General features: G+C 43.6%; 1 protein-coding gene across 1 annotated transcript in view; it reads right to left on the reverse strand.

The window, feature by feature from the left end:
• cdh6 (cadherin 6) overlaps window positions 1-20,736 on the reverse strand; it is a 106,681-nt gene extending 85,945 nt beyond the window's left edge. Inside the window, exons 1-2 of the mRNA XM_077623736.1 lie at window positions 20,657-20,736; window positions 18,522-18,652 (exon numbers count right to left, since the gene is read on the reverse strand). The gene's annotated coding sequence lies outside the window, so the exon portion shown is untranslated. The remainder of the gene's footprint in view (window positions 1-18,521; window positions 18,653-20,656) is intronic.
• Between the last annotated feature and the right edge of the window lie 2,011 nt (window positions 20,737-22,747).

The following is a 22,747-nucleotide window of genomic DNA, read 5'->3' on the forward strand; positions in this document are numbered from 1 at the left end:
ATCATTTTTGTAAATGACTCAAAATCGAGTTATCGTTATTTTAGGTTATTTTAGAAAAGGTTCGAGCAAAATCTAAAATTCCGTTTTTCACGACAGGCGTGAGCTTTGTCATTAGTGGTAGTTTTTTGTATTTAAAAAAGTGCAATATGAGGCATATTGGGGTGATTGTACTTACAAAAACACGATTTTATTTGTAATTTTTAATTCTTATTTGTTTATTCGGGATGGTAAAGATTTTGAAGGTATTATTTCGAGGTCAAATTGACATTTGCTAAAAGATATAGCGAAAGAGGAAGAGAGATAAGGGCAAAATGTAAACCTAGAGGGCGGCCATATTGGTAGGGGCAACCATTCATTCAAAACAAATCCAAGGACCGCCATTCATCTCAGAAGTCAGAGTTTGCTATTGACGCAACATATTTTCATGAAGTACAATTTAATTTCGCTTCAAGATGCAGAACTAAGAAATACATTAAAAGTTCAGAAAGGAAATTTAAGTGTTTTGAGTTTAAACGTGTTTAATGGCGATCGAACGGAGCCGTTGTAAGAACTTATTTTTTTTGGACGCTATGAGTAGCATTCTCGCATCGTGTATTTTAATTTTTTTATTTTTTATCTTGAACCCACTCTCGGGACACCCACAGAGTTAAGTCCAAAAGTTGAAAAGCTCCCGACCCAACGAGGCGTCCTGCCGAGTCAGCAAAACAAGCGTTTAAAGCTCCGACTTAAAGGCTTCCACTACACTACATCTTACTCAGTGTTTAGCTTGTAAAAAAAAAACAATAAGTGGAGATCAACTTATTTTAAGTAGCCTAGATTCAACTCCTCACGACCGCTCAGGTGGAGTGAGCATACATCACGTCAGCAATCCTTGATAGCCGTATCGATTTCACACTCCCGATCCCTCAAACTCCCCCGCGCCGGCGCTAACTGAGACGGATATTTCCCCGACCGCTCCGGATGGATCGTTAGCCAATCGGAGAAGATGGAGCATGAGTCGGGCCGGATCCGTACAGGAGGAAATACTGACAATTGGCGTCCTTTTGCGTCAACGGGAACAACAGCTGCCCCGTTTATGATGAATCTAAGGGCGCCGGTATTGGTAATAAGTCGCAGCTGCTCCGCCGAAAAAGATGACGGATGGCACTCTAAATCCTCTGGCCTGACGGTTTGCCCCCTGAGGATCTACGGTTGCGTATCACGGGGGCCCATCTTCCGTCTGAGAGGGGCCGCCATCCCGATGGCTTCCCGCATCTCGCGACAAATAGGCTGATAATTCCATCGAGGGCAAGGGAGTTGCTTAATACGAGGCGCTTTGTTCAGGGGTGTAAACGTTCGGGGCGACGGTCGGGGTTTTGGATGACCTCCAAATCTCAGGTCAATCTCTACCGGTTCCTTTTGGTAACGGTAAGAATGTCCTTAGAGAAATAGAGTGAGAAAATTGCGTTGTTTGGGGTTTCAGATGAGGGTTTTCAGAACGTTAGGGCATTCAATGGCACCCAATCGTGATCATTCGGGGTCTGGCTAGCCAATTGGGTGTCGAGGCACAGAAACCAAGTTGGGTTTTACCGCCGGAAAGCCGCTGCGAAGGGCAACCAGAACTTAAATCCACCGTGCGCGTCACCCACTTTCCGGTAATTGCTGTTGCGTCTCGGCGGGGCGTCGGCTTCTCACAGGTGGTGCCCAACATGCTCGTTAGTTATACGCCTCACCTCGCAATTACCTGCCGTACGCTCAAGGTCGCATCAATTTCATCCCGCTGCCTCATCTTTAGCGCCGCACACACCCACACCTTTAGAAGCGTAGCCAAAGCCAAAAATGGTAATTGCTACACGCAACCGTTATCACTAGGCGACTTGTTTTCCGGCGGTTTTCGAGATTTGCCGCTCTCTGTGGGCTCATTCTTGAAAATGAACCCACAGGGTGACTTTTTAAGGCTCCTCGCGTTTTTGTCCTGAGTCAGAAGTTGAGTTTTATAACAAGTACGAGGTGTAACTGTTTCTAAACAGGGTTTTATTTGAGAGTACCAGTACCAGTGAGCGTGTGTGTGGATAAAATAACATTTTATGATTTATTCCCCCCGTATTTTCTTGCATATTAGTTGAATTTGACAATTTCTCACGTATAAGCCGCCCCTTGATTCACAATTTTCACCTCCATATTCAAGTGTTACTTTGAAGGGAAAATCTTAAGAAAAATCATCGCAAGTTTTATTCCTGAGATACTGTATAAATGGATTTATAATTCGACATTTCTAAAGGGTGTTGCCTGCACAAAGACAAATTCAAAAAGGAAGTCACGTGAGCAGTACAACCAGGAAGTGTGTCTGTAGCGCTCTAGTGTAAGCCGTAATCTTGATTCAGTCATCATTTTTTTTTAGGGACAAATACGGCGTATAGACGGAAAAATATGGTTCCTGTTTTTCATGTATTATTATTTTGGGTTACTTCTGTATCCCCTTCCAATGTTTTTTGATGTATATATTTGTTAAATGTAAATTAAGGCAGGGGTTTGAACCAGGGTCAGGTTTCAAGATTGTTTTCAAATAAGTCTCGGAGTTTCTTCTGAAATTGGAGTTTAAAGGCCTATTTTAAGAGCGTTCCTAGCCAAGGTGAGTGTGTGTGATTGGGTTTCAAGTGTGTTTTTGCAGCGTTGCGTTTTGTTCGGGTGAGTGTTGGTCACGCTCCGGCGCACTTTGAAAGCAGAGTGTGCGTGGCTTCAATCAAGGCGCCGCTCGGCACAACATCTGTTTGAACATTCGAGCCCATTTGCTAGTACGTAGCTTGGCAAACCGCCACCGCCACCTGTTTACCACGCCACTACCTCGCACCCCCACCCTCTTCAGCCTAAACGCGCCACCACAGTCCGAGCGCGCGACGGGAAACCTCATCCACGGTGCTCTAAGTGGCCCCGACTTTTTTGCGCTGCCGATTACAACGATTGATTCGTCAACGACTGAGGAGTTTCTGATGACGCTGCGCGATGGCGTCGCCGATTAGGGCGCGGATGGGTTTGTGTCACCGTGTCTTTGAGCAGCGCCATATCAGGACGGGCCATCGGCAGCGCGTGTCGGCGACAGATTGAGATTTAACCTCCACGGGAACACCTGGTTAAAAGGGACGTTGGTTTCAGGTTGGGCTACAATGCGGCATTAGGGTTTTAAACCCTTATTTTTGGACCGGGGTAGGGTTTCAAATCAGGATGAATTCGCCAGGGAGGTTGAGGGGGGTCGGCTTTCAGAGATGGCGGCCGCTAGGTCCTCCTAGAGTGCATCTGGCAAGCGCCGTGACACCGCTGTGTGATTAATTGCCGGTGAGGAGGAGGTGGGGGGGTGCTATGACCGCGTCCCAGGAGGAAAGAAAGCTGCTTAAACAGTAAGTGCCTGCAGGTAGCAGTCCATCCACGCACCTGACAACAAGAAGTCTCATGCTAAGTTCAGCCGGGGCCACGTTTCTGACCAAATGTGGCCAAGATTGTTAGAATTCTGACTTTTAAGTCGCAATCTTGGCCACCTGTTTTTCTTCTTCAGTGCCCATTTTCCACTTCTCCCTGTCCTTTAGTGGCAGATAAAAAACTAAACCCCCCAAAAAGGTCAGGCGAGCTAAACGAGCCAGTGGGCAAGGGTGGCTGCGTCTGACATGGGCGCCTATAAACAGTCTTATTTAGGAAAATACGGCGTCCAGCTAGACTGGCCCGGGGCCGCTAAGGCGGCTGAATTATTTATGGGCTACATTTGGGAGCGGTGCATGATGCATGTCCGCCGGCCTTCTTCTACGGCGGTGCTCTAATGCTTTGATGAATGGCCGTTATCTGCGGCCCGCCGAGTATGACGGCCATCTGCCGCGGACTCCTCCGGGCCAATCGAAGACGGACGGCGGCCAACGAGGGTCAACTCTAGTGCGGGCGTCAGGAGTTGGACTGGTCCACGCCTGACCCCCTTATTGGCTCGGACGCAAGTCCGACCGTGGACTCGCTAGCGGAATTGGCCCGCCGGCGATTGGCCGGGATTCCTGGCACGTTTGAGCCACTTCGTGCAAGAGATTGGCAGGGGAGGGGACTTGTTCTGTGGTCGTTTCGGTCAGCCTCCGGTTAATAAGGACGCCCCCTGGCGAATGAATTTAAGTCAAGACAAGTCATTATTTCATATTAGTTTGGTCTTGGCTCTTTATGGTCTTTGGGATTGAAGTCATTTCGGACAAATATTCATTCAGATTAATTAAGCACAGTTCAACGACAAATCAAAAGTTCCGGCGACTTCCACAAAGCGCTACGCTAACCCTTAACCTCAACAAGCTAGTAAGTCATCATGAAAAACTGCTATTAATAGCATCCTGAACAAAGTATTTATGCATTCCCGTCAAAGATCAAGATTGTCCATATGTAACATTCAAGACCTTCAGGAGTCTGATTAGCACCTTCTACGGGCCACCATTACGCTTTGATTATAATTTCAATCGGGTTGCGCGCCGCCTAAAGATGTTTAATTTCAGTTAATCAACACCGCGCCGTGATTAGCCGGCGACCACCGCCGTCGGAGGGCGATTCGTGGCCGCCTGATTGGCCGTTTGTCTCTTGCCCGAGCTTAAACGGGGAGAAATAGCCGCGCGGGTCAGCGGTGGGAGCTAGCCCGTCATTGACCGCGCCACACGTTGGCATATTTCTTAATTAGATTCACCGTCAAAGTCATTAGGTTGATGACTAAAGGCCACGTTAGCGCCACGTGAACAACTACGCAGCGCAATCGGCCCCATGTGGTTGATCGCTAATGGACCTTCATGAACTGGCTTTTGAACGTTGGTTCATTGGCCCCTCCCAGTCAAAACGGATTGAATATGCTGTGCCATTGAGTTAACCGCAAGCTAAAAATACAAAGATATCCTGGAGCTTTTTATTCAAGTTTATTTTTCCATCTGTTTGTCCGTCAGCAGGCCGGCGAACAGATGGGGACTTCTTACCAGTCCGTGGTTGGATCGTTTCGATGGTGCCATATTGACTCCCGTGTCCCGATCATTACCAGAAATGGATTGAAATATAATTAGTAGGTTCATATTTCACAAGTCATATTGATTCCTTGGAGAAAAAAACCCCAACATGAGCCATAATGCGACGTAAAAATACAAACAAACGGCCATGTACAATTATGTCTGTATTAAGGACGCTAATTTAGCGGCGAGGTAGCAAATAAAAGTGCTGGAAATAAAAACGTCATGTGAAAAAAAACCTGTAGTTTCAGAGATGAAAGGAGTGCAAGAGTCTGACTCGTCTAAGTTATTTTGTTTCATCTCGTGGCTCCCTCAGCGAAAGAGTGAAAAAGTCAGCCGGTGGTTTTTGCGCGCAATGATGATGAGAATAAACACACATTTTCATTTGGTGATTGTTTTGTTTTTGTTGAATAATTCACTGCAAAAAAGGCAGACCGATGCTTGAGATTTCCTCCATTTTACACCAAACCAATGATTGGCTGTCACGGCGACCTATTTGGCCTCTCCACGTGTTAGAAAAAGAAAAAAACCGTGTCTGCTAACAAGCTCCCCCGCCTGCTTTGCTATTAAATAAGAACGAAAGATAAAAAAATGGTCCTTTGCGATTAAAGATGTCGAGTGCCACCAATTAAAAAGTTTTTAAAGAAAAAGGTCCGTTCAAACTGCCATTTATTGTGTAAATTTTTCCTGTTTTAAATCACTGCCACAATAGCACCCTCCCAGTTTAAACAGATTGGACGTCTACCAGCGCTAACATTTAAAATCACATTGTAAGTGTAATTAACGAATACAAATGGGACCCACGACATAATTAAATTATTTTGCAGCCACCAGAACCTGAATACGTCGTTGTCAAAGTATAAAGAGGGTCCACAATCAACATACTCGATTGTTTCTAGATCCATAAACGTCAAGAAACCTCAAATTGTCAAATCGAGAGCAGGAAACAGTAACGTTTCCCGTCAAAATATCTCACTATGTCTTCAGTACTGTCCCAAAAATCGTTTCGGCCATTAGCACCAGTCAGTCAAGTCCTAGTTGGGTCTAGAAGACCTCATAGCAAAACCTGAAAGGGTCCAACACGGTTAAGGACTCATTTTTTTTACAGCATCTCGCACGTTAAACACTACGAAATCAGCAGTTCGCAGTTCTGCACTCTGCCCTAAATCCATACATTTTAAGGTGGCAATGACATATTTATGATGATCTAACCCAACTAGCACCTTTTGGAAATGTGTCACACTCTCACAGGGTGGCAAAAACACAAGGAAAATATGGGAGATACTGATAAGGAAAGTGAACCCAGCCGGCACAAATTTCAAATCAGCCCTCATAAATCATAACGTAACTAGTATAACTGCAAGAGTAACATCATATTTAATAATCAAGAAAGGCAAAATAATATGATTCTAACTGAGAGCCGATTACATGAATAGCAAATGTTAATTTTGCAGCCTACTGGAGCCAAAATATGAAAATGTTATTTCCCAAAAATACTGACTTCCTCCGTCAAGGGTTAACTGAAACGTATCCCAAATTTTAATCTAATCTTAAAATGGAAGAACCTGCGTTTTTTTCCCTCAAGGGTCAATCTTCTCATTCAATTGAAATTAGACGCTCCCAACAATCAGTTTATCATTCTCTCAAACTCGCATACGAAACGCTGACTTTCCAATTCTATTCAGACCTGCGCCGGACCCCGGCCATCATTCATTTAATTTCCATCTAGTCCACTTTCACTTCCTCCTCACGGAGCCCGAAGAAGCCATTGGAATTGTTCCCACAGATGGCGGTGACGTCTATTAACCTCTCAAAGACACATCAACGATTGGTCTCCGAGCCCTCCGGGCGTGCCGAGGACCCGGTAACCCTTTGAATCAGTTCAACCACTAGAAGTCTCCGGTTTCCGTCACAAGAGCAGATTGAGGATAAAGAGTCACGGAGGGGGTTGGGGCAGCTCGTAATGGAATGAAGTCTGTTGCCGCATTGTTGCGACATGCGTGGGAGTCGCGTAGGAGGAGTGGAAATGGAGTCAGGACACCGTTCCGTCCTGACATGTGGAGCCCCCGGGCCAACCCCCCCGACACACAATCTCGTAGCCTGCGTTTGATGTCCAAATGGAGCTCTGCTTCACGGGCATCCCATCTGCACTCGTCAGTCTGCCACGGCGGCTTACAGCACGAGCCTTGTCTTGGACTTTGAATCCTAACGCGCCATCCAGAAGGGAAGGCGCCACATGGAAACTGTTTCTAACCTTCAATCTGCTTCGTGAGCCAGTCAATAGGATTTAACTAAAGGGGCACTCTGAGGAAAATCACGTCACGCCAAAGCAGATAAAACAATCCACTAGGCCACAGCTCCCTTTCTTACGCGAGGCGGGGGCGTCAAACCGGTCCTCAAAGAGCCGGGTGCAGGTTTTCATTCCAACTGAACAAGAAGATACCTTTTGCAAGTGATTAAAGTCAGGTGCTACTTATTTTAGAAGATACCTCATTGGTTAAACTGTCGGCACTGGATCGATCGGTTGGAACAAAGACCAGGACCCACAACGGCCATCTGCGCAATCGGTTTGACACCCCTGGACATTAGGGCCATCCCAGAAAACAAGACACTCAAGACATCGCTATTGCAAAATAACATTTACAAAAATATGATTCTTTAAAATACTGTCCGTAATCTTAGGTTACCTGTTTGACTGCTTGACTAGCAAGTCATTGTCACATACTCTTACTCTGACTCTCACCTCCCTCCTTCTTTTGGGATATAAAAATTTGTTCCCCTGTCAATTGTTTTTTTTTTTCACTGATCCTGTCAGATCCAGCTTTCACCTTTGGGGGCGTAATTTGAAAAAAAAGGAGGGCGAAAAGAGCAAAAATACTCCCAGCCAGACAAGCAGTAGCGCTAACTAAGCAGAAACACCGGGCATCACAAAGTCCAAACCTCATAGGTCGAGGACTCCCTGTCCTTATAACCTCTGCGACCTTCGGCCCTTTCTCTTCCCTTCAGGTCGCCTGCCCCGCAGATGTGAGTTCAATAGGCTAATCTGTGATCAAATTATAGCAAAAATTCTATTCCGGCATCTACCGTGAAACTTGATTGGCTGCCTACCTCGCCCAGTGCAAATGGTTCGAACATCTGGCGTCATCCACGGCAGGGTTAACCTAATCCTAATCAACGAAAAACACTTGCCACCGAAGGATTTTTGTAATTGTATCGGACCTTGGCACAAAAGTGGTTTCTGTCTTTTCTCGTTTCCCAGCCTTTTCTAAAAACCTGAAAAAGGCTAACCGTCGAGCTAATACGTAGGCGCATGTGATGAATGGCGGAGGCCCAGAAGCGGAAATCTATAAGCGTTTTAATGATTGCTAAGTCATGGTGTCCGGATGGGGATGAATATGGAGAAGATCTTTATCCTCCCGCGGATTCAAGGTCAGCGCCAACGTCCCTGAGCCGCTTACCCGAAATAATTCACAGTGTACGTGCGCTACCTGCGAGCCCGCCTCTGCTTTGCATAGCCAGCGTGACGGCACGCCACACCGACCCACACACCCACACACACACCAAACGTATCATTTAGTATCATTTATCTGAGTCGGACGCCGTCTCGGAGCGCCCAGGCGCTCTTTCCCTTGACTGATGTCACCGGCGTATCTGAAAAAGGTCCACGCCCCCTCGCAAAACCTTCAGTTTCCAAGCTGATTTACCACCTCCATTTCTCAGCGTGGCCTCGTCATTTCTTCTAAAAGCTCCTCAAGTGTCATTTCCTGCTTGGCAGGAAATGAAGCTCAGGGAAAGGTGAATTATAACCATCGACGTTTAATTTTTTTCCCTTTTTGGGGGGATAATTAGCTTTCAAACACTCCAGCTTGATCGTGCACTACGATTGATGGATGGATGGATAGCTCGGTGGCTTTTTTACGTGTTCTACATGAAAAATGACCGGGACTGAGGAAGCAGCGGGCTGCCGCAAATTATTTGGATAGTCGACTAATTGCCAATTCTATTTTTTTTCGGTATAGCGGATGATAAATAGCTCATGTTATTTACTCTTTTTGATTATAGCAATTAGGCAAGTGTGATTTCTGTGTTTTATTCAAAAACAATTGCGCATTCAAGAACGTTTTTAACAGATATGATTTTAGAAACATACATGCAGAGCTCAAAGACAAACACTCATGATTACTTATTATTGTTATTTGTATCAGCGAATATCTCTTTTTGTTTTCGTTAATTTCGAGTCAAAACTTTTTAGATGAATTTAGAAAATAAGCCGATCCAATGAACGCTGTGAGGCCCTGAAAATGCTCTTTAAAATATTAGTTTGGTATTCTGAGGTCAACAAGGTCTCTAAATGATTGCACGACTATCAAAATAGTTGTCAACTAATCCGATAATTGATTAATTGTTGATAAATTGAATGACGGTAGTATTTTTTAAGTACTGTGTGACTTAGATGTCTTATTTTATTCACTCTGATCGCCAACATCCCCTTACGTTATGTTTTTTAGGCTGTTAATATCTTCCATTAACAGCTGCTTATTTTGTCTATTGTTCCCCATTTTACCATAATTTAACGTGTAATGGTCGGTTTTGGTTTCTGGTAAATGAAACAAGTTCCCTTCCAAAATGCAACTTAGACTCCAGCGCGACTTTCTTTATCTTTTCATTGCGCCACTTTCACTCTGCCGCGAAAAATAGAGAAACATGACGGTAAAAGACAAGACAGGATGGCGTCGGCGTACCGAGCGAACAGACTCACCGCCTTTGAGACTAATCGGGACAATTATGCGGAAGCTCCATACGCGGGAACGCAAACATAGCTTCGACCCCCCCCAACCTCGCTCGTAATTTGCTGGTTAACCTTAAATGTCAAGGTGAAACTGCAAAGGGTGAATGCAAATGAGTGGCATTAAAAACATGCTCTCCTGACCCCAATCTGTACGGTTCACGGTCTATGTTTGGATTTGCTTTTCACATTGCTTATCTTTAATTATCAGCGACCCTCGGGCGCCGCCGCTCGCGCGCTTTGTCGTGCTAACGCTGGGCCGTGCAAGGATAGTTGACTAATCAAAGGTCCGCCGGCTGACCCGTGGGGGAAGGGCCCCCAAAAGCGGCCACGCCGACCGACGCAGGCCGCGACGCGATGTGCGGAGACTTGATACGGATAATACATGCAAAGACCATCTCATCCCCGGCAGTGCCGGAAGAGAACGAGGCGGCGGGTAAAATGGAACTTAAATCCCCGGAGAATAATGCGGAGATCTGCCTAACATAAGATCCAGCTGGTAATGCAATTTAAGTTGGGACGGGGGAAAAAAACGTCAGGGTAATCTCATCAGTCCGTCAGAGAAAGGGATGTCAGACGTAGCCCGCGGCGCGCCTCCGGCGGCGGCGGATTCCGTCCTTCGCTCTCGCGCCGCCGACGCGGGGGCCGCCCCTAGTCCGCCGTGTAACCCAAATCCTCGGGATGTGGAAATGGGAAACAAAAAGGGCACGCGGAGCCCAATTTGCATGAGCGAAACAGCACCACTTGTCAAAAACTGACGGGTGACGCCTCGGGTGCCATATGCGGAATGTCACGGGTCAGTACGGTACCGACGGAGCGCCGTTCGCACGGGGGAGCGTGAAGTGACACGCCGGCAAACGTCCCGTCTGCCTGACAGGGCCTGAAAGGGACCACCGATTGGCGGCGGAATCAGTAAAATCGCTGGCCCTTGTCAGACCCGCGGCCCTGCGGGGACGGAAGTAAGGCGACGGGAGGGGCGGTTTGACTGAACCGCTAAAAGGTAGCGGTTGAGCCCTCGGGCGGCATCTGCTCAGAGGTCACAAAGTCCAACAACAAAATGGAGGACGTGCTGGTTGGGATGGCTACTTTACAATTTGCTCAGTACAGTACCAAACAGTCGAGAGCAGTTCGGAACACTGATCCGATCTGACTTTTGTCGAAAAATGGACGACGCCAAAGGACTGGAATAACCCCAATTTAACCAGAAAACATATTTAAACTAAACTGGTTGATTTAAATCTTGTTTTAGGAAGTTTTGACATTTTATCCAGCCCTGGTCCAAGTACATGATTACAGTATTAGCCGTAATTAGCATAACCTGCAGGCTAGCGTGTGGGGGAGGCACAAGTCAACTCCCCACCGCACAGTACACTCGATAACAGTTATTTGAGTGAGTGTATTGTACTACTAAGCCATAATTCTGATGTTTGTATCGAATTGTCAGTTTTTTTTGCATACCTCCTGTTCCCTGGAGGGAGTTTTTGCCGTAGTACTAGCCGACAAGTTCGCCAACGTAGCCAGTGTCCCGCAGGTTCACAGCAAAGTCGGATTGAATACGACAGTCAAAACACGTTCCTCCTGGCGCTATCAGCAGCAGTCAAAACAACTAGCCTGTCTGTCTTTTTTTGTTCCGCCTACCCTTCTCTTAGCCTGAGAGACCCAAATTTACTCAACAGCCAAATGTTAGAGTATCTCAGAAAATCATTCCAGGGGGAAAAAAAGGTGGACGCTATGGATACCTGGACTCGTGATTGGAATAGCTATCAAGCGTGTCCTGGTAACAGCGTAAACACCAGTCACGTCGCCCCCGTGGCCCAGATATTGTGTCAAAACTACTACGGAACGAGACCAGACAAGGTGATTAGAGAGAATAAGTTTGGCCTAGAAAAATGGAAGGGAATGTACCACTTTGGTTAGAGTAGACCTTTAAAGTTGGACCAGTTTAAACTTGACTCTCCTGGAATCTTCGGGATGGTAATTAGTTTTGAAATGGGCATAACTCAGAAATAGACCCGGATTTAGAGCTTTGATCGACTTGCAGAGGAAGCGTCTGCGCACTGTATCAATATGAAGCAGATGACGCCAGATTGCAAAGTATTGATTAGATAAAGTCTCCTCTCCCACAAGCTGCTCGCCGTCCCTCAGGCCAAAAGGAGACCACATGGTGCTGGGCTAGAGACATGTCTGCTCGCCTGATCCACTTAATGTGACGACGTCGCCAAGTCAGTGGCAGAATCGGTTCACTCAGAATCAGTTCACTCATTGGCTGCCATTGACGGCGCCAGCCATTCAATCCATTTGGATTGGGCGAAGGAATGAAATCAAACGGTTTGGCGGTTTTCGACCAATCCGAAAAAAAATGTTAGGGCATTTACGCAGTTTTCGTACTACAAGCCCCACTGGAGAATAAGTCACCCTACTGGAGTATAAGTCACACCAGCCAATAAATACATAATGACGAGGATACCATATAATGTTTTTATGACGGAGATATCATATAAAAGTTGAACTAGAGGGAGTACAAGTAATTTTTTGGAGGACAATTTTTTCGATTACATCGGAAAACTTGATCAAACATACGATAAAGTAAAATGGATCGATAGGAATCTGCTAATATTACAACACAAGCTGTTAGCGCTCAAAATAAAAGACATTCAGCGATAGACTGCGGCACCCTCATTACAGCTGTCAGGCTCTTTAACAAAACAAAAGGTTGAGTGTTAAGACCTACCGTATGTATTCATGTACATCTATGTGTATGTATGTATGTATATATATATATTTATATATGTATGAATATGTATGTATGTGTATATATATATATATTTATATATGTATGAATATGTATGTATGTGTAAATGTATATACATATATATTTATATATGTATGAATATATATGTATGTGTATATGTATATATATATTTATATATGTATGAATATGTATGTATGTGTATATGTATGTATACATATATGTATGTATGTATATATATGTGTATATATGTGCGTATATATATCAGCAACATGCTTATTTATATATTTATTCAGTTATTTATCAACTTATTTATTACCTATTTATTTATGTCTAAAATGTCTTTTTCTGTGTCTGTATTCTCACCCTTTTGCTACTGTGACAATGAAATTTCCCGAATACAGGATGAATAAAGTTATCCAATCTAATATACGTTGCCTTTGAGTATTAGTCACAGGCGCACACAAACTATAAAAAAAACTGCGACCTATAGTTCGGAAAATATGGTAAATCTCTTCCACTTTGCTAAACATATCTAAAGGAATAAAAATACCCCCGCTTTTGTCAGCGAGTCACCCAGTGACCCAGAAACCTTGAGGCCCGACTGGATGCTCGTGCAGCTTTAATGAGCGCTTGCTATCTTTAGCCATTCTTAGGTGAAGCTTTTAGTAGCCGGAATGGATGGAAGAATTACCAAGAAAAAGAGCATGTAAATATAGAAGGACGCTCCGTCAGAAGAGGACCAAGAAACGCTAATATTGAGCGTTCCATTGACATTTACTCATCTGGGCAACGTAAATAGTCAAAGTGCGTGACCAAACAATCGCTAATACCGTTTTCGCGCTCAGCCGGTAGCAAAGCTACTTGAGTATCGGGAGTACTTGGGAACTTTATTTTCTCTTTGATATTTAGGCTAATTGGGACCTGATGAAGAATTATTTTTCTACATGATGTCGTCTCTGAGAAAACTGATGTCCAGATCATAAGTGGACGGCAGGCCCTTGAAGTCCAGAATTTAACATTGTAGTCTTTGACAACCAAAATTGTGATGTCCACACATGTGGACGCCAGGTTATAGGAGGTTAAACACGGATTTAAACATAACAAAGTAGGACAAGGATGTCCACAACCGACAAAGTTTGGACTTAACGAACCTAGCGCCTCGTTCTCCATTACGTTTTGTGCACCAGTGCTTCTGCTTGTCTTTTTCTTGATATTTACGTGATACTTTATTTTTCTTAGATATGGAACTCATTAAAACCTTCACTTTTTTAAATCTTTGATCAGTTTTTCATTTGACCAATCAGATTGCATCTAACATTTTGGCATTGCCCCATTAAGTTTTCGACACCAGTGCTTCTGCTTAGCTAGTACTTGTCTATTTCTTGATGTTAACTTGATACCAACGCTATTTTTCTTAGAAACGGCAACCACTAAAACCTTCCCTTTTAAAAATCTTCTAATCAGTATTAGATTTGACCAATCAGATCGCATGTAACATTTTGCCAAGTCTGCATCAGACAATAGCATAAAATGCGTTCCAGTATAATTCACAAAACAACATACTCAAAAACTATCAATCAACACCCCACCCAATTCAAGGACATGTCTCAAAATCCTAAAAATTCACCCGCACGTCGTTGCTCGATACGCAATTAACCTACTTGGCGGCGCTATGACGTTTGACGTCTAAAAACCGCGCCCCCTCCACCACCACCCCGTGATGAAATCAATCCGCTTTCTGCTGCATTGATTCCATTAAAAGCCTTTTTGCAGATTGATTACCCTGAAAGCATCGTCCGCGGTTCGGATTACACTTTGCGCAGTCTCATTTTTTTTCCGCCCAAAGATAGTCGCCGTTTATTTATTACGAGGTGCAAAGCATCCGGGACCACCCCCTCTGCCCGCCCCTCCGTTGCCACCAACGAACCTCCATCCCAGATAGTAGAACATGCGTCTACCGGCCTTCCGCCTGTGATAAGCGCTATCGCTCCCCTTAAGATCACTTTCCCTCCATCAAGATCACAAAGACACGAAAACCAGCCGCTTGGTTTTTTGTCCCCGTCTTTTTCCGGCTGATGATAAAGCGGCCAATTATTTTACGCTGCCGTTGTTTTACGTTGGCGCTCGGGTTGAAAGGGTTGGGGCGGGCGGCGGAGTAAAGGGCGGGAGACGTATTGGTATGCGGCCGCCTTATCGGTTTAATGGATTGTTTATCGGGCGAAATACAGTGAAAATAATGTCGCTTGTCGGGAAGAAATGCATTAAATATTTGCTTATTTCCCAGGCAGATAAATGAAGGCCGGCCAGGAGGCGTGAAGAAGGAGGGGCGGCTGAGTCAGCACAATGGAGGACGGCGTTTATTTTGTGTCGCCGAGACTTTATCAAGTCTTGTGGAGGACCAAAAGAGAGTTTGGCACACAAAGAAGTGAAAACAAATACAGTATAAAATGACTTGGCTGAATGTTCATTATAAACTTTGCTTATCTTAATATGGAAAAAAAAATTCTCAGAGGATAAAGTAGCATTATTAAACGAAAAGTAAAATATAGTACTTTTTTTGATTGTCTACGTTTGTCCCTGTGACCCTCGTGAGGATAAGTTGCATTTGAGATGAATGGAAAAATGTATGTATTTAATTTCCTATGATTTTAATCGGGCAACGCGGTGGATGAGTGGGAATAGGTCGGCCTCACAATTCTAGGGTCCTGGGTTCGAATCCAGGTCATGCATCATCTCCTCGGGCCTGTGGGTTTTCACCGGGTACTCCGGTTTCCTCCCACATTCCAAAAACATGAATGCTAGACTGGTTAGACACTCTAAATTGCCCTCTAGCTATGATTGGTTGTCCATCTCATGGTGCACTGCAATTGGCTGGCCACCAGGGTGTCCCCCGCCTGGTGGGATAAGCCCCCCAGCACCACCCGCGACCCTTGTGATGAAAGATCGGTTGAGAAAATGATTTTAATGGAGGATTGTGGAGGCACCTTTGAGCTAGGACCGCCTCTGTTTTTAAGTGACTTCTTCATTGATTAGCTGCTACGTCCCAATATGGCAGCCGTGGCCGGTCTATTTCTCCAGTGAGTTCTATTTTTTGCCAGCCCATCTCATGTTGCTTGTTGTTTCTCCTCCCTAATTGGAAGTGGTGTCAGCCGAGGAGCAGAGTGAAAACTCGACAGTCCGGTCTCCAATTTTTCATCTTCGCCTACGTGTCCGCGTCGCCGTTGACCTTGCGCGGACCCCTCGGGCGCGGACGCCCGCGCCGTGTCAGATATAAAAATAAAATTTGTCTGGATGAGATGGAGGGTCTGTTTTCAGACTCATTATTTGGATTTGAAGGCAGAAGTAAGGTGACAAGTAATGTCTTCCTCACTGGGCTCGCTGGCGCCACTGCAGGCGTAAAAAGGTACGGCAGAAATATATTGTAAAAAATTATATTGGGTAGGACGTGAATACATACACATTCCTAGCTACATAAAATGCATTTTGACGTCTGGGCAAACAAATCATTGGTACTCAATAGATTATATACATATATATATATATATATATATATATATATATATATATATATATATATATATATATATATATATATATATATAAATATATATATATATATATATATATAAATATAATTTATATATTTTTTATATTACGGAAAAAACAAAACTGAATATTTCTAGAGAGGAAGCGACTCGGGAAAGGCCTAAAGTCCTCAAAATGTGACTCCAAATCTAACACAGGTGACCCATACGTGCCCGTACCGAAAGAAGGTGACCCAAAATCAACAGGAAATGGCACAAACTCAACAGGAAGTGGCCCAACAACGACACAAACTCAACAGGAGCAGCCAACAACAATAGCATAAACTTAACAAGTTGACTTTTTACCTAACATTGGCTTTAACGAACTAATTCAAACTGGGAAGTCTGGCAGTAAATGCCTATCTTTGGTCCATTCGTCCCTCCCTGTATAAATAAATTGGACATCTAGCACCATCATTGGCCGCCAACGACTTTCTGCCGATACTTTTGCCCACCCCACTCAAGTTCACGACTCGCAACGCGCAAAACACAAGTTAAAAAAGATACTTTAACATGACATGGTAGAGAATAGCATTTCACAGGCGTCCAAACGACTGATGCTAATCTCTTTGAAAGCCTCGCATGAGGATGAATATGAAAAAGCGCTTTTGTTTTGAGTTGGACCTTGTAGCGCTTGTCGGGAGGTCACCACTTGTACGCACGCACACATTTGGGAGTAAGGCTGCTAGATTACGCTTGTCCCTGCCGGCTTGATTCTGTTTTGGGAACGCGGGCCTCCTTCACAATGTTTGCCGGCGCTTTTGGACCTCGGGGAGCACGCCTGTCGAGTCTCGTGTGTCTGAGCGGGTGTTTTGTGCAATTTTGTGTGCGCGCTATTGTTTGCGTGTGACTTGTTGTTGTTGTTGCAAAGCTACCTTCGTATGGTATCACATTTTTGCCGTCCAACTCTCTTGGCTCTTTTTCAATTTTTGCCGCAACATTCAAACTATTTTTGGGGAAAACAATCTCAACACTTTTCCCCTTTTTACCTTGTTTTTTTCCCTTTTCCACATTTTTGTTTTCACTCCTACACCCTTTTGATTTCTCTTTAGATTTTCCTTTTAGGCCCTTATCTTTTCCCTTTTATATCTTTATGATTTCCCTCTTCCACCCTAATTTTTCTCTTTTCCACTTTCCCTCTTCCACCCTAATTTTTTCCCTTTTCCACCTTTTCCCATTTTGTTTCTCTCTTTCGTCCTTTTGTTTTCCCTTTTCCACCTTTTCGTCTTTTCCCATTTTGTTTCCCTCTTCCACCAATTGGAGAGCCATGGAATACATACATTCATTTAAATTGGTTGTGTTAAAACGTTTCAGAATTTTCACAGGTTTACCACTCAGCAACAACAACAAACATTTTTTTACAGTTCTTGTACATAAAAGTAGATTTACTAGGTTACAGAGGTACTCTCGAAACAAGCACGCCATATTTACTAATAAACAGAAGTTCATAAAATGGAGTCAAGACTACCAAATGTCCTTAAACAACTCTTGGTGAGTCATTAAATTGAGTCTAAGTGCAATTCTAATGAGAAGTTGCATCATTATTTGGGGGAAAAAAAAGCAGCTTCTTCTTATAATGACTCACACGATGACGCTGCTTAAGAACTCATCACATATGATAGACACTTTCAACAGGCAGTATACAACTATTTGAGCACCATAGACGGCAACAGATGTCCAAGCCCATACCTGTCAACAAAGGTTTTTCAAATTGTGTACGCAGTATAACAACTTTTAGACCTGATTTTTTATAAGTACGCTTTTTGTAAAACCGATCTTGTTTTACCCATTTCGGCTCTAATCCGGCTCTTGGTCACTGGTAGTCGACTGCTAATATTGTCATGCTTTTAGCATGATGTGGGCACTATATAAATATAGCTCATACCTGTCAGCTTTTACGGTTTTCCCATACTTTATACGTTTTTTTGATCATTTCATATTGTGTACGCCGTATACAACTTTTATATGGATTTTTTTGTACGTTTTTTGTAAAACTGATCTCTCTGTACCCATTTCGGCTCTAATCCGGATCGTCTCGATGGCGAGTAACAGACGAAAAAATCATCGTTGATTGCTAATGTTGTTATGCTAAGACCGCCCTTTTTACTATATAAATATAGCGCGTTAGCAAGCAATGTACCCAGACAGTCAAGCTGTCAGCGTCATACAGCAACATCTCCAGAAGCTGATTGGGCCCCCCGTCCACTTTGGGGAAAATTTTTCGACTTTTAAGTGTGCCCTGTGTGTGTAAATTTGTGCAGCGTTGCATTTGTACATTTTTTATGGCTTAATAAGGGGAATTGCAATCCTTAATAAGGGGAGCAATTGGCCGAGGTTGAGGGTCAAAAGAAGGAAAGTCTTTGCGCCCAAATAAACGAGCAGGGCTGCTTATTTTTAGAACGTGTAAAGTGTCCTACCTTGAGAAGCATCCAAAGTGGGAGGATCCTGATTCCATGCGGGAAAAAAGCTGTCAGTGCCAGATCCAATCCTTCCAACTCTGCTTTCTCCATTGAAGCAAATGCCCATAAAAGTTGAAATAAACGGCATCCTGAACGAGGAGAAAAACAATTAATTCCGCGTTTTGGAGGTGACACGCTCCAGATGGCAAGACGGCTAAAGGTCCTCTATGATGAAATGTTTACAAGCGCGCGTACGCGCTGTCATCCATTGTTGATGATAAAAGGGCGCGCGTGTCAGCGCGGGTTAATAAAGTTCCCGCGGGCCCTTTCCCGCCTGTTGACAGGTGCTTTTCCGACTTGGGGGCCAACCTTCAAGCTCGCGAATGTCACCATCTGTTGACGACGGTTTGACTTCAGTCTTTTAGGACCGGGGGTTTTATGATCGCATTTCACTGTAACAATGCTGTTGAGTTTCTCGCTAACTCCATCACGACTTCGGAGGAAGTTCCGGCCGACTCTCTGAACGGATTTCGCCGGGAAAAATTTCCACGGAGAGGCCAATGTCTAACACGGAGGCATTAAAGCCTCCTTGGATCTTTGAGTCCATCGCCGTTGTCGGCGTCTTGGGGGGGTAAAAAAAAAACTGGAGGGTCGTGCTTCATTGCTAGAAGTCACACTCTACAGTCGCCAGGGAGTCCAAGTGGCATTTAAAGTGCTTCCTGTAGACTGAAATGCAATAAAAGAGCAATAAAACTGTCCGCTATGTGCATTGGAGTCTCCAAATACTTCCGTTAGCTTGCCATCCCTTTGTGGTCTACAGTTCTGCACCGCTGGCTGCCAAAGTTTAAAGAACTTGCAAGATGCATGGCTAAAACGCAAGAGTTTCTGGATGGAACGCTAAAATTTAATAGTTAAATGGACCGATAAGAATTAGCATTGAGGTCTTCGCAAAAAACGCTGAAGCAAAGTACGGTATAATTTTTAGAGAAAGTTAAACAAATATACAATTTTGTTACATGTTTGGAAGGCCTGCAAATACTTCCAGTTAGCTTTCCATCTATTTGCCGTCTACAGTGCCACAAAACGTGAAAACTTTAAGGACGTAATGCTAAAATCCTCAAAAACTAGCACCAGGTCTTAGCAAACGACTGTAAATTTCCAAACCAAGTGTCCTAGAAACGCCATAAAACTCAGTCTGCTATGTTCTTGGAAGACTCCAAATATTTCCATCTCTTTACAGTCTACCGTTATTCCCAAAATGGAGAAGAACTTTCTGGATGTAAGTCTAAAATTCAATCATGACATGGAGTGGAATGCAGGAATTAGCACGCAGGTGTTAGCAACTGAGACAAAGCATGTATGGCTTTATACTAACAATCAACAGTTTGTTTTGAAGCCCACGTACGCGGCGGCACGATAATGACTTTTGCGTCTGCCTGTTTCCCGAGAGGCGGGAGTCTTCGTCGTCTACGTCTGGCGGAATTACCTCGCAAATGTCTCGACGGAGCTCGTAAAAGCGGAGTTACACGAAACTTAAACGATGAGATCATCGACTTCAACCAATGCGGTCGCGTCTTTACAATCAAGTTTCCATACCTGTCAACCTCGGCTCCCTTTTGAATGATTGCAATTCCCCTTATTAAGCGATTAAAAAAAATATGCAACACAGCACATATTTACTCACGTAGGGTGGACTTAAAAGTCTAAAATTTTCTCCAAAGTGGACAGAGCGCCCAATCAGGATGCACTAAATTCACCATTCTGTAGATGTCGCTGTATGACGCTGACAGCTTGACTGTCTGGGTACATTGCTTGCGGACGTGCTATATTTATATAGTGAAAAGGGCGCTCTTAGCATGACAACATTAGCAGTCAACTATGAGGTTTTCATCTGCTACCGGCGATCAAGACGATCCAGATTAGAGCCGAAATGGGTGAAACCAGATCGGTTTTGCAAAAAAACTTAGTTAAAAAAATCCCGTACAAAAGTTGTTATATGGCGTACAAAATTTTAAATGATCAAAAACCGTATAAAATACGGGCATATCGTATAAGTTGACAGGTATGAGCTCGTGAAAGCGAAGTTACGCGAAACTTAAAAGATGAGATCATTGACTTCAACCAAGTCATGTTTTTATAATCAAGTTTCTGACCTTTTTAGGCTCCTCCTCCAGCTTTGGCTGTCTCCCACATTTCCCAAGCATGCGTGAAAGTCCAGATTTTGATCAAGATGTCCCTTTTTATAATCTAAAAGAAGACAAAAAACAACATTTTTGAAGTCGTTTCATTTAAAAAACAATAAAACATCCATCTCTATAAATCAATGCTGTATCGCTGACTCCATTTTGGCTCCTTTTGAACGAGATTACAATCAGCAGGCATGTCTGCTCATATCATTTTGTACTTAAAAAAAAGAAAGGAAATGAAACGTGCCTGCGGGATAAAAGACGTGTCTGTTTAACGGGTAAAAAAAAAAGAGGAGAAGAATCCGAGTGGGTTTCTGTCGGCAAGCCAGTCAAAACGAGTTAATTTGTGATGAGCGACGATGAGCCATTTTCTCCCAGGACGGGAATTATTCATTTAGTCGCTGTCCACATCTGTTTTTCCATCTTCAAATTGCCACTTTCGCACAAAGAAAGCTGGATAATGAGAACACACACGCTAACGTGCGCACACACACATCCTAGCGGGCGAACATCAAAAGCTTTTTTTGAAATAGTGGATAAAAGATGTGGAAAAGTGAAAAGAAATCAAATAAAAAAAGAACCTTTCTTCCCCTTCTGTGCCACTGAGAGCGAGAGTCCAATATTTTTTTTTGCCTCAGGCTGACATCAGAAGACGTCAAAGGTGATACCATTAAAAACATAAAAACATATTTTCACTTTCACCGTGACTATTCTCAGGCTATCATTTTTTTAAACGTAATGCACTGAAACATTAGCAGGTGTTTCGGTCACACATGTTTAAAAAGACCAAAAATATTTTAGCCAAATTAAATAAAATGTTTTTTAAATCTTTGCCTTCACGAAAAAAAGAAAACCACATTTTGAAGTACCATATTTTCTCGCATATTAGTCGCATCTGCGTATAAGCCGCACCCTTAAAATGGCCTGAAAATTGTTGATTTTTTACAATTTCTCTCGTATAAGACTGTTAATCTTTTCTCTATTTTGAATTGAATGACTGTGTTATGGCGTTTCGTCTTTGTCAAGTCTAATTTGTGCGCATATAAGCCTTACCCTCGATTCAGTAATTCTTTTTAGCGACAAATACAGCGTATATGCGAGGAAATACGGTTTTGCAGCTACTTTTCAATGTAAATAAAAAAACTCGTCATAGTTTTCCTTTTACCGTTCCTGTAAAATGACAACTTTAATCTCGATATTGCTGCTTTTGTTAATTTTTCTAATGTTTCTGAGTGGCTTTCTCACTCCCTTTTAAAATATGAATTATGTTAAATGACAAATGAAAGTCCAAAGCCAATAAAACTCACAATAAAAACACACTCATAGCGCGAGTGTTCGCTCATAGGTCGGTTGGTCCGTTCCCGCGAGCAGGATGTGGAGATGAAATGAAAAAGTTTTGTTTTATTTATCGAGCGCCAAAGAACGTCGACGGGACTTCTTCAAAGTTGCGGAACGTTTCGGAATGCCTCCCTTTGATTTCTTTCCGGCTGCTGTCAACATTGAAGGAGATGAAGGGTCTCAACATTTTGCCTCATTTCACATTGACCCGCAAAATAAAAATGGCAACCCATGACTCTGGAGCGCCCCTAGAGGACACCCTCGACATTGCATAGTCAGCCATTGACGGCTTTAAATGTAATTTCTTTTTAATGCCTGAATTCAGACTCGATATTTTTTTCTATATTCTGAACTATAGGTCACACCTGAATATTAGCCACGCCCTCCAAATTCCACAGGACAACGATTGGTTCAAATATAAGATGCAGGTGTCCACAATGTATGATGGGATATTTACATTTAAAGACATGAAGTAAATTCGCCTGAAAAAAATCCATAAATAAGCCTCACCTGACTATAAATATTTTCCAACAATTTTGCTGCCATCGACTTCAGTGGAAGCCCAATATATTGGAAGCCATACCAGCAATACCCACGCTCAAACCCCACCAATGTTTGCATGCCACACGAGCGGACCTCCACCGTTCCTTTAAACGATCACGGTTTGAAAAATATTTGCGTACATGACCCCGAGCAAAAAAACAAACAGGCTATAAAACT

Source organism: Stigmatopora argus, chromosome 17 (genome assembly GCF_051989625.1).
Source record: "Stigmatopora argus isolate UIUO_Sarg chromosome 17, RoL_Sarg_1.0, whole genome shotgun sequence".
Classification (NCBI taxonomy): Eukaryota; Metazoa; Chordata; class Actinopteri; order Syngnathiformes; family Syngnathidae; genus Stigmatopora; species Stigmatopora argus.